Source organism: Panthera pardus, unplaced genomic scaffold (genome assembly GCF_024362965.1).
Source record: "Panthera pardus isolate Hobbes unplaced genomic scaffold, ASM2436296v1 HiC_scaffold_8, whole genome shotgun sequence".
NCBI lineage: Eukaryota > Metazoa > Chordata > Mammalia > Carnivora > Felidae > Panthera > Panthera pardus.
This window is the reverse complement of record NW_026527013.1, coordinates 122,416,599-122,424,142: the sequence shown is the minus strand read 5'-3', so window position 1 is coordinate 122,424,142 and position 7,544 is coordinate 122,416,599.

Genomic DNA, 7,544 nt, shown 5'->3' with positions numbered 1-7,544 from the left:
TACCCAAATGGAGAAAAAAAATAAAAGCTTCCTCTCTGTTTTGGGTCGTTAGAGCAAAGCTCTAGGAGGGGATTTATAACTACACAGTTACAAATTATGAATGTGCATTTGTTCAAGAACTACACCCTGTTGATTTGCTATTTAGTTTTTTTATTGCTGGCTTTTGCTTTGCTCTATAGGAGACCGGCTGCAGATTTGGCGGCTGCTCAGACTGAGGAATCACCAGGGACATTGTTCCTATTCAGAAATGCACGGGGTATATCAAAGACGGAGCTTGCAAACATGTATATTAAAACCCATACATTACCCACACGATGAAAACCTGCATCCCACTCAACATGGGAGGCTTGGGGCTGAGTGTGAATCGAGGACTCTCACATTGGAAGCGGCTGAAGGAATGCTTGGCCTCCCTAATTACCTCGTTCCTGTGCTTCCTAACTCTGCTCAGCAAAGTCCTCAGGGTTTCCTTAAAGGCCAGAGGAGGATGAGGGGAGGAGGGACGGCAGGGGAAACAGGGCGCTTCCCACCACGCTCTCACTTAACACCTCTGCTTCTATGTGTTCTACATATCAGCCTTCCCAGTATCATCTCCTTTCAAAAGGATCCCTCAAACACTTGACAATGGAAGCGAGAAGCTTTCCTGTGGGATTAAGGGGTTTAAGGAAGAGCCGGATTGGCCATAGTGCTTGTTTTCTTTCTGAACAGAAGCCTCAGAGCAATGGGTGTGGACCAGGATGCCTCAAGCCCTTCACATAGATCTTGGCTCATTTCAGCAAATGTGTGGAATTTATTTTTATCGCAACTACTGTCAGAAGGAACATAGAGGGGCGCCTGGGTGGCTCAGTCGGTTAAGCATCCGACTTCAGCTCAGGTCACGATCTCGCGGTCCGTGAGTTCGAGCCCCGCATCGGGCTCTGGGCTGATGGCTCAGAGCCTGGAGCCTGCTTCCGATTCTGTGTCTCCCTCTCTTTCTGCCCCTCCCTGTTCATGCTCTGTCTCTCTCTGTCTCAAAAGTAAATAAAAACGTTAAAAAAAAATTAAAAAAAAAAAAAAGAAGGAACATAAAGCCATGTGGTTATGCAATGGGATGGTGGGGGGCAACGTGTGACTGCGAAAGAATGAAGGGATCACGTCAAGGAAAGAGCTGTTTCCAAGAACACATGAGAACTTGACATCAGGAAATTGTGCTAGCATTGACCAGAGCAGTAAAGAGTTGAATCAGTCATGGGGCACCTGGGTGGCTCAGTTAATTGAGCATCCAGCTCTTGAACTCGGCTCAGGTCGTGATTTCACGGTTCGTGACTCGGAGCCCTGCATCGTGCTCTGTGCTGACAGCGTGGAGTCTACTTGGGATTCTCTGTGTCCCCCTCTCTCTGCTCTTCCCTGGCTTGTGCATGCATGCTCTCTTTCTCTCTATATCAAAAATAAATGCATAAACATTTAGAAAAGGAGCTGTATCAGTCACTTAGCATTAAAGGACAACCTGGTCGGCACTGCAAGAACTGGGGAAGATGTCTTATCAAAATTTCCTGAAGCAGGTAGTCTTGTCTTAATAATGTTCGCCTTTTAATTTCATCAGTCGTGCTGCTACAGGATCTGGTCAGCGAAAGTGTGGAGAACATATGATATTTGAGTACCATTGCAAAAAAGGGTGAAAGAAACAGGTGCCCGCACTTGCCTAGGCTCATAGCAGCTCCCCTGTCCTTAGCACAGCCAGCGTCTGTCTCTTGGGTCCACTGAGGGCAGACTGATTAAGTTGCGAATGAAGTTTAAGCTTTGCGGCCCTTTACTTGCAGGGCCTTCTTGAATGCTGGGGGTAGCTGGGAGCCATAGAGTGTTCAGGGAGGAGGGAAAGCCAGGCTGCCATCTGGAAGCATTTCTGGTAATTTGCGAAAGAAGCCACAGAAGACCCTGATATTCAAGATTCCAGAACTTGGATTTACCCCAGGGACCAACTCTCCCCACATCGACACCCTCCTAGTTTCACATATTTCTTTCAAACTGTCTCTCAACCTGCCTTTGCCTGCATCACTGCTGCTATTCGTGGCCCCTGCTGGTAACCAAGGGTCAGTTTGGTATTCAGACTGGTTCTAGAACTACAGGAGGGCCCTGAACTTGACTATACTACCCTTAGAGGGTGTTTCACACATTTTCCCCTAGGGTGATCCCAGGACCCATGACAAGCCCGTAGGAGCTACCCTGGGTGCCTGGCAGCAGCTTTTAGCTGCAGAAGGTTGTATGCAGCAATCATTCCTCTACACCCAGCTGCCAGGATCATAGCACAAGGTGGCAGTTGGTCCTTAGCTGTACAAAACTGTCAAAAGAAGGGTGCCTGGGTGGCTCAGTCGACTACGCATCCAACTTCAGCTCAGGTCATGATCTCACGGTTTGTGGGTTTGGGCCCCGCATTGGGCTCTGTGCTGGCAGCTTGAGGCTGGAGGCAGCTTTGGATTCTGTATCTCCCTCTCCCCCTCCCCCCCCCCCCCCGCTCATGCTCAGTCTCTCTCTCTCTCTCTCTGTCTCAAAAATAAACATTAAAAAAATAAAAAAAATAAACAAACATTAAAAAAAGTCAAAAGATTAGGACTTTTTTTGTAACAGTAGGTCCTGGAAAAGTTCATGGCAAATGTGATTTCTTCCAAGACTCAGGCACAGGCGGGCATGGGGTCTCAGGGTCTTTGAATCTACACGACAAGCTGACTCACCTAGAAGTCACCTGGAACAGCAGGGATGATTTGGGCCTCGATGGGTCTCAGACCTCCTCCTGTTTACCTCAGCCTGTGGAGGCATTGGGCACACTAGAAGTCTCACGTTCTCAGGAGTATGACGCACAGGACCTTGGGCTATAGACAATGGGATGGACCACAACTCTGCAGGCCGGAGGTCAAGGCTGATGGAAGGTATGTCTAACACTTCGGAGCTCCTAGCCTAAACTGTGCTGGGAAGCCAACAGACTGGAAAATGGACTGGAGGTACAGAGAATTCCTTCTGTGGTTAGAAAAAAGAACAAAGATGCCTTCCACACGCAATTAATGAGAAGCTCAATTGCTCTTGCAATAATAATAATAATACATCTGAAAAAAAAAACTGTTTCCGCAAATTATATGGTCAAACCAACATCTTAGATTTTCCCTTGTCATTTGTCTCAAATGTCAATCAATTGGTATTTTCTCCACGTACTACGTAATCACTAGGGTGAACACATATGATGATAATACAGCAGCTTAAAAAGCAGAAGCGTTAGGTGCCAGAGCACAGCGACTCTCTCCCTTCCCCTCGTGCTGGAAACCCCCCAACTCCAGCATCTGTGAGGTCGTCACCTTGGCCGGCCATGGCACCCTTAAGCCATGACACTCACACCCTCAGGTTACTGGGCCACTGCCCCTCCCTCTGACTCCACCATTGATTCTGAGGGGAGAGGACTTGCTAACAGAAAACCCTGCTCACCGGCAGGTGGGCTGCTAATTGAGAGAACTCTCTGGTACTAACGGGAGGACCTGGGGTCCAGAACACAGACCAGCTTGCTGTGGCTATAGTGACTCTCCGGTCTACTGCAAGAGTTAGTAACCTTGTGTTCCTCCAGTTTGACAGATGGCATGGCAACCTTGCACTATCAGGTTTGGCGTCACAAAGTTCGTTCCTTCGCCCATTCACTCAGAAATTCCACTGGCATTTCTAGAGTGTTTATGTCATGCTAAATTCTATGCCAGGCGTAGGGTGTTAGTGGTGCAGAACCAGATGCAACCTCTGTATTCATGGGCGAGGAGACAAAGGTTAACCAGTTTTGCAAATGGACTGTCATGAAAGACAAGGACCATGAAGGAAGAGAACTTGGTGGTTGGAGAACATGTGAGTAATGGAGAAGCCCGACCTGGTCAAAGAGGTGAGGAAGGGGCACCTGGGTGGCTCAGTTGTTTAAGTGTGTGACTCTTGATTTCGGCTCGGGTCGTGATTTCACAGTTCGTGAGTTCGAGCCCTCTATTGGGCTCCACACGCTCTGTGGTGAGGAGCCTTCTTAGGATTCTTTCTCTCTCCCTCTGTCTCTGCCCCTTTTCTGCTCCCCCCGCCAAAATAAATAAATAAGTTTAAAACAAAAAGTGGCTAGGAAGAGGTTCCTTGGGGAGGTGTCATTTTGCTGAGCTCTAAAGGCTGAGTGGACTTCGCCAAGTGTCCTGTGGCCCCGGGTGGGGGAGTGGGTGGGAGGGAGGGGAGAGGAGCATCCCTGGAAGCGGCAGGATGCTGTGGTAGAGGGAATGTTGCACACATTAGGAGTTATCAGGAGGCCAACACCCCTGGAGCACAGAGGAGGGTGAAGGGAGTAGTCCCAGGCTCTAGATGTTTGCCTTTATTCTAAGCCAGGAGAAGACACTAAGGCGAGGTCAGACATGGTCAGATTTGGGTTTTGGAAAAGATCAGTCTGGCCATGAAGTACAACAGAATGGATAATATGTGGGCTGGGGTGGAATGAGAAGATGAAGATAATCCGCTCACTTCCTTCAAGCATAGGGTCTGCTACTCACCATCAGATTCTGGGTGTCAGAAAGGTGAAAATGTTTATGTACTTAGGCAAACATGAGTCTCCTTAGAGAGGGTGGGGAAAAGTCACGAAAGGGAATCGTTTACATATTGCACTCCTTTCTGGATCACTGAAAAACCTCCCTCTTTAAGCTTCTGTGTCCTCCAGAACTGGCTTTTAGGGGGATTTTCAGGACAGTTTTGTAAAATACAAAGAGTGCTGGGCTAGGAGTTCAGAGACCTGAATTCTGGTCTTGGCCACTCCTTCAAGTCAATATCCCTGGCTAGTACGCGTTCCTACAATGGCTTCTGAGGATCCAGTGAGATGATATAGGAAAAGGATTGAACAAACACAAGGGCTCAGAGCACGCTGTTCCTTTCATGAAGGGCATTATTTAAGTAGCATTTAATAAATTTTAAATATAGTTTATAAATGATTTAGTTGATAAATATTGAAGTATATACTGCTCTTTTTTGTAAAAAATTTTTTAATGTTTTTATTTATTTTTGAGAGGCAGAGAGAGACAGAGCATGAGTCAGGGAGGGGCAGAGAGAGAGAGGGAGACACAGAATCTGAAGCAGGCTCCAGGCTTTGAGCTGTCAGCCCAGAGCCCGATGCGGGGCTTGAACCCACAGACCGTGAGATCATGACCTGAGCCAAAGTTGGATGCTTCACCAACTGAGCCACCCAGGCACCCCTATATATTGTTCTTCTGAAGCTCTCACATAATTATAAGGACAAGAATATCTGTAGTTTGCTATCTTAGTCAACCTTGACGTTCACATTTGTCATCAGGAGGCAGAGTGACATTGGTTAGGATGAGCACAGTGGTATTCCATTTTCTATTTCTTCTCTGGGAGTCCCCTGAAAAACGAGGACTCTTATTTTGCTGGAAGGACCTGCTACCGTAGGTTAGGAAATTCCTACCCTTTTCTTCTTGCAAAAGGTAAGCTGATATCAGGGGCTCTTGAGGCAAGAGCTCCTTTCGAATAGTGCATTATTTTCCCTGCACATTTATCTATGAGCAGTCTCCTGCCCTGATTTTGTGGGTCAGGAATTATGGCCATCCTAGGGTTCTGAACCCTCTGTACAGATGATACTTCAAAGCCAGTTCAAAGCAATCTTGTGTCCAGGAGAACGGGAGGGGGATATTCTCAGCTCATGGGTTTCCTGTACAGTCATTCCCTGCCTTGGGGAGTTTTTGAGTAACCTTTTCACACTTAGAAATTACACGTGGAAAGGGAGCTTTAGTTCCACAAGATGACAGAGGCTCTACAAAATCCTTTATGGAACTAGCCTCTTATTCTCAGCTAGGAAAAATAATTGCCTGACTAGCTTGTTTTCACAACCACATGCTATCTCAATCTATCCTTGTTTTAAGAAACAACCTGGACAACACAGGCTTGGGAAGGAAAGTTCACTCAACTGAATTGAAAAGGAAACACGGCTTGAGTCCTTTATGATTCTATCCCTATCCTTCAGCACCTGCTCGGTTCTGCCTCCCCAAGTGATAATTAAACATGAGAAGTTGGCTGTGTGATCTCAGGCAACAGCTTTTAAAGAGGGTCTGGATCTAAAGAAAGGCAGCAGTCCTGTGTGGGCGTGTCTCACATCTGGTGCCTCCTCATCCAGGTAGCTTGGGGTTGGTAGATGCCTTCAGAAGGGACAAATGGCCAACTGGTTTGCCAGTTCTGTTGGGATGCCTTTACTTTGGGCCTTCTTTCTGAATAGGCTACCATATAATGCTTTTATTTTCTTAATTCTATTATGTGGCTGGAGGGAAGTTGTTCACAACGTACTAAGAGCTGTCTATGTTAATCAGAATGTATCCTCATTATGAAGCCTTTACTTAAGCTGCCCAGAAAAGGGCCATGTAGGTCAAGGGAAGTAAGGGAGATTAGATTTCAGTCCAAATCACCCCAGCGGTGTCCAGCATTGGTTGGATGTTTGACTGGCTTTGCCCCTCTGCATTCTGTGAACGTTCCTTTTCAGCGGAGACGGTGACGAAGGCCATTCCCAGAAGGAGGAGGGCTACTCTTTCAGTTAAGGCTGCGCAAGTGATGGGATCCCCTTATTGGAAGTCCTTTGTCAGGTGCTGTCATTGAATTCCGTATGATCGCTACCCATTTAATATCCAGGCAATGGAGATTTGGCAATAGAAGAGGTAGAGTCCTTGCTCCGAAAATGTCTTTAAAAGTATCCTGTGTTACATATCGATGTGGTTTTTTTTCATTCACAAAGCTCTTTGTCATACATGATCTCATTTCATTCTCAAACTATTAAGAAAGCCAAATAGGGATTCTTATTTTCATTTTTAAGAGAAAGAAACAGAGAGTTTCAGGGACTTGCTCAGGGTCGCACAGTTGGGAACCCAAGGCCTTTGTCTCTACAATAGCCAGTCTACTCTCCACACCATCTAGAAGTCAGAAATGGGTTGGGCTTTCCCTGAGCAGCCTGTGAGTCTATTGAGTAGACCCTGAAAGCGTGGCTACAGGAACACACCATGCTTATCAGCAAATCTGATAGCAGAAGACGGCATCTGTGTTTTTGTAGGGAGAACCCCTTGGTAAAAATTGCTGCTGGTAGTGATATAATCCTATTATGTACAGTAGTTGCCTTCAGTTTCTTAAAGAATTTATGGTGGCCCTGTTGCACCACTTAGGCCTAAACCAGCAGCCTGGCCACATCTATTCCCCTCCTCCCTGACCCCTGGGGTTGAGGCCATCAGAAGTGAAAAGGGAGTCCTGGGATCAAATTGGCAAGAGATCATTAGGAACACGAAGTGTGGGTCTTCACCAGCGACTCCAAACCCAAATGTGAAGGCTGGAGGGTAAAGTCAGCAGACGACATACTCCATGCGGGGCAGAGGGCGAGCTGGACAATGTGTGTTTGTAAAAGGGCATCCGGTGCCCAGCATCAGCTGACAGTTGCCATGCTTCTAATCAGGCCCGAGGTTGTCAGATCTTGAGGTGTTTTTCTAAGAGAATATGCACATCTAGAATTTTAGGCTAATTCTCCTGATTGGATT